Source organism: Theropithecus gelada, chromosome 17 (genome assembly GCF_003255815.1).
Source record: "Theropithecus gelada isolate Dixy chromosome 17, Tgel_1.0, whole genome shotgun sequence".
NCBI classification, from domain to species: domain Eukaryota; kingdom Metazoa; phylum Chordata; class Mammalia; order Primates; family Cercopithecidae; genus Theropithecus; species Theropithecus gelada.
In genome coordinates this window covers 59,873,052-59,878,221 of record NC_037685.1, presented here as the reverse complement: position 1 = coordinate 59,878,221, position 5,170 = coordinate 59,873,052, and the positions used below count along the sequence as shown (strand labels likewise).

At 43.3% G+C, this 5,170-nt stretch overlaps 1 protein-coding gene and 1 pseudogene across 2 annotated transcripts in view; one reads left to right on the top strand and one right to left on the bottom strand.

The window, feature by feature from the left end:
• FLT3 (fms related tyrosine kinase 3) overlaps positions 1–5,170 on the top strand; it is a 97,330-nt gene that overhangs the window by 29,114 nt on the left and 63,046 nt on the right. The window lies entirely within an intron of this gene.
• Positions 4,539–4,939, bottom strand: LOC112611125 (annotated as a pseudogene).

Here is a 5,170-nt window from a genome sequence, read left to right as displayed (position 1 = left end):
TATAAATATATATATTTATATATTTACATATATATAAATATATATATATTTATATATTTACATATATATAAATATATATATATATGTATTTTTTTTTGTAGAGACGGGGTTTTGCCATGTTAGCCAGACAGGTCTTGAACTCCTGACCTCAGGTGATCTGCCCACCTCGGCCTCCCAAAGTGCTGGGATTATAGGCATGAGCCGCTGCACCCGGCTGGGAATCGCATTTCAACATGAGCTTTGGAGGGGACACACATCCAAACCATATCACCAACTATTCCATATGCTTGAAATTTGCTTTTAAGAAATGACTATACTAAGGCACCAAGTATTCACAGCAGCTGAGCGAGATGTATTGTTCTTTTTTTCCTGTCAGTGATTAGAGAGCATAGGCAGGCAAGCCACCCTAACTCTAAAATTATCTCTCCTTACCAAATCGGTTCCTTTATACCTCCCTTCCTCCAGGAAGTCAAAGCTGCATTTAATGTCACATTCCTCCTGAACAAATCTTGTGCCCTTGTGGCACAGTCTAAACAAAACAAAACATCATAAAAACAAAAACAATAAACACCAAAAGTCTCCACTATGGTTTAACGATGGGTTTTCTGTTTGCGAAGAACTGAAGTCACTGGAGTTGACCAAATGTGTTTGACAATCATGACCTCATATTTCAGGCAGGTGGCCTGCACAAGCCAGCTCATTTTCTTTATTTGCTGTGTCCCACCCTGTACTTCTAGAGAATGAGTTGTTGATTTGTTCATTTGTTGGTTGGTTTTCTGCAACAAGGATTTGGGAAGAATGGTGGACTTTGTGCGATAGATCATTTTACGTGCTTTCTCTGGACTTTTCACAGCTTGTGCAGCTGTTTTATTTATGTACTCAGACAACAACTCTGTTAACGATTTCATGTTCTCATTAATTAGCTATACTTGTTATAAGAAGATCAACAGACTGAACTTCACTGTTATTACCAAAGTTGTGTTTGTTTTTTTTTTTAACATTGTGAGTTTTAGATATCACAGTCTCTTAAATTCCAGTGCCTTCATGGCACCATGGGACACAACTCTGCCAGGTGGTGAAGAACCTGGCCTGGCCTTCAAGAACATCCCTTAGCTCCTGGGCAGCCTGGCTCAAGCTATTTCTGGACTGCCAGCGGTGGAGCCCACCACCTCTGTACTGTGCATTTATCATGCTGTTCTCTTTCCTCTGAAGCCCGCAGATTTGTCTATCAGGATTGCACCCAGCTTTAATTTTTAAAAACTTTTTATGGGGGCTGGCTGCAGTGGCTCACGCCTGTAATCCCAGCACTTTGGGAGGCCTAGGCAGGCAGATCACCTGAGGTCAGGAGTTCGAGACCAGCCTGCCCAACATGGAGAAACTCCGTCTCTACTAAAAATATAAAATAAGCTGGGTGTGGTGGCACATGCCTGTAATCCCAGCTACTCAAGAAGCTGAGGCAGGAGAATTGCTTGAACCCAGGAGGCGGAGGTTGCAGTGAGCCAAGATCATGCCATTGCACTCCAGCCTGGGCAACAAGAGCAAGATTATGGATTTCTGGCAAGAATTTCCGAGGAGTGTGTCCTTCCCAGTGCATCATATTCAGAGTGACAGGAAGTCATTTGGTGTCATTATGAGATGTGAACCTTGATCATTAGATTTAGATGGTGCATGCCAGGTGTCCCCACTGCAAAGTTACTATTTTCTTCACTTGTAATTAATAAGTGTCTTGGAGGGGATGCAAATATCCTGTTCCTTCTTTAATTTTTACCTACTGATTTTAGCACCCATTGGTGGATCTTGCCTACGACTATTATGGTGGTATTTGCCTAATGGTGCTTCTCTTTTTCCTACATTCCCTCTATGTTAATTGGAATGTTTTGTGAGGAAGCACTGTCCCTTTGCCCTCATTTTATTTATTCGTTCAATTTTTAAATTTATATCAATATAGACCCATGCATATTTATTTTATTCTCTGGGTTGTAACCCAATACAATCATTATTTATTTTGTTGCTCAAATTGTTCCAGTTTTGGCCGTTGGGAGCGACTTCAGTTTTGCTCCTATGTCCTTTCAACATCTCCTCATCTTTTTCCAAGCCCTTCCTTAATTTTTGACACACTACCAGATAGTTCAGGTTCATCTTGTATTTTTCTTGCCTTAGCCCTGGAATTAAGCACATCTCCAAAGAGCACTGGCTTCTTTGGGGGATGGTATTTAGAAACCAAGATCTGAGAGCTGGGTGTGCCCATTGCTGCTGGGATATCATTGCTTCTAGGCCCTCTCAGCAGGCAGAGCCTGGAAATACAATATACAGATAATCTAATTTTAGAATTACTAACCCGTACCCTGGTGAGAAATAGATTTACTAACTAAAGGACAGTAGTGCTTTTTGTCTTTAGCCTTATGGGATCCAAAGTATTATTTTCTGAAGTTACTTAGGTTAGTTCCTTTCTTTCCCATCCCCTTCACTATGGTTTTATTATTTATTTGTGATACAATTGATTTGTTTTTTTTTCATTTGGTTTTAATTCCATTTTGATATTTCTTCCAGCCCCCTCATTTCACATATTCTAGTTGGTTTATTTATTTTATTTTATTTATTATATATTCTTTTTTTTTTTTTTTTTTTTTTGAGACGGAGTCTCGCTCTGTCACCCAGGCTGGAGTGCGGTGGCCGGATCTCTGCTCACTGCAAGCTCCGCCTCCCGGGTTTACGCCATTCTCCTGGCTCAGCCTCCCGAGTAGCTGGGACTACAGGCGCTGGCCACCTCGCCCGGCTAGTTTTTTGTACTTTTTAGTAGAGACGGGGTTTCACCGTGTTAGCCAGGATGGTCTCGATCTCCTGACCTCGTGATCCGCCCGTCTCGGCCTCCCGAAGTGCTGGGATTACAGGCTTGAGCCACCGTGCCTGGCCTTATTATATATTCTTTTATTAGAGACAGGGTTACACCATGTTGCCCAGGCTGGTCTCGAACTCCTGGACTCAAGCAATCTGCCTGCCTCAGCCTCCCGAAGTGCTGGGATTACAGGTGTGAACCACCACGCCTGGTTTATTGTTATTATTATTATTTTGAGACAAGATCTTGCTCTGTCGCCCAGGCTGGAGTGCGGTGACACAAACATAGCTCACTTCAGCCTCAACCTCCTGGGCTCAAGCAATCCTCCTGCTTCAGCCTCCTGGGTAGCAAGGACCACAGGCATGTGCCACCATGCCTGGCTAATTTTTTTTTTTTTTTTGTAGAAATGGTGTCTCACTTTGTTGCCCAGGCTGAGCTTGAACTCCTGGGCCTAAGTGATCCTCTTGCCTTGGCCTCACAAAGTCTTGGGATTACAGGCATGAGCCACTGTGCCTGACCTTCCTGGTTGGTTTAATTACTTGTTTTTTGAGACATGACATGACTCTTGTCCTATAAGTCAAAACTATGTGAAACAGTATACTCAGAGAAGGATCACTCTCTCCTCATTCCTACTGACAAGTTTCTACCCTCTTTCCACATCCCCTGTAATTAACCAGTTCCTTTGGATGTATTGCTATTGTTCCTATATTTATTGTGCACAAGTGACCAGATACATATATATTTCCTTATATTCTCCTCTTTCTTACATAGGGTAGCATACTTGAAGGTAGATACTTTTTGCACCTAACTTTCTTCACTTAACAGTACATCCGGGAAATCATTGCAAATCAGTTCTTAGAGGCTGTCTTCATTCTTTTTTATAGCTACATGGTACTCCATGGTGTGGATGTCCCATAATTTGTTCAACCACTCTCCTATGTACGAGCATTTAGGTTGTTTTCAGTATTTTGCAATTACAAGTTGTGCTGCAATTAATGCTAGACGTACGCTTATTCCCAGAAGTGAGATTGCTGGCTCAAATGGTGAGTAAATAGCAAGTTTTATTAGGTATTGCCAGATTCTTCAGAAGGGTTGTGTGGGGTGTGTTCCCCCAGCAATACAGGAGAACAACTGTTTCCTCATAGCTTCACCAACAAAATGTGTTGTCATATTTTTATGTTTTTAAATTTTTTGCCAGTCTGATAGATGAGAAGTGATATCTCAGTCTTGTTTCTTTTTTTTTTAAGTTGAACTATTTATTCCCTTTTAAGTACACATCTGAGAGCATACAATGTATTTAATCTCTACCTTCATTTTACCACTGAAGAGCAGACCCAACCTTTGTTCATATAGACAATTTGATCTTACATAAGCTTATCAAAATTAACACTGCATTTCTCACCAGGAAACAATTTGCTGGGCACATATTCACGGGTAGGTAGGCAGACAAAGACAGTTTCAAGAGCAGCCCCTAAGGCGAACCCCAGCATATCTATACCATAGTAAGATAGCACTATCAATCTATGTAAGCTTACTTACAGCAATGCCTATGTGAAAAGAATGTAGTTATCTGTGCTTGGTGGAGTTGTGTGCTCTCCGAAAGTTAAGCAGGCGGGAAGCCAAAAATATAAACTGGGACTGACAACACAAGAAAGATTCTTTCACGGAGGGGGTTCAGTAGCCCTGAAAAGATACTTTGGAGTCAAGCAGCCGGGACTCCCTTGGAGCCGGTGTACTTGGTGACCGCCTTGGTGCCCTCGGACAAGGCGTGCTTGGGCCAGCTCGCCGGGCAGCAGCAGGCGCAGGGCCGTCTGGATCTCGCGGGACGTGACGGTGGAGCGCTTGTTGTAGTGCGCCAGGCGGGACGCCTCTCTCGCGATGGGCTCGAAGATGTGGTTGGCGAAGGAGTTCATGAGGCCCATGGCCTTGGACGAGATGCCGGTGTCGGGTTGGACCTGCTTCAGCACCTTGTACATGTAGATGGAGTAGCTAGCTCTCCTTGCGGCTGCGCTTGCGCTTCTTGCCGTCTTTCTTCTGGGCTTTGCTGACGGCTTTTTCGGAGCCCTTCTTGGGAGCCGGCGCGGACTTGGCAGGTTCAGGCATGGCCAGACCCAAGACCGACACTTGGCCCCGAGAACGCAAGCAGAACTGTAGTCTCGGGGTCCACCGGAAACGACTGTGCACTTACAGAGGCCGTGCGCATGACGCTGCGTTGTGGTTCGCGAGTTTTTTCCCTCCGTCTTGTTTTAACTTACGGATTTCTAATTACAAGTAAGTTTAACATTTTCTCATATGTTTGAGGGCCATTCTTTTTTTTTTTTTTTTTTTTTTTTT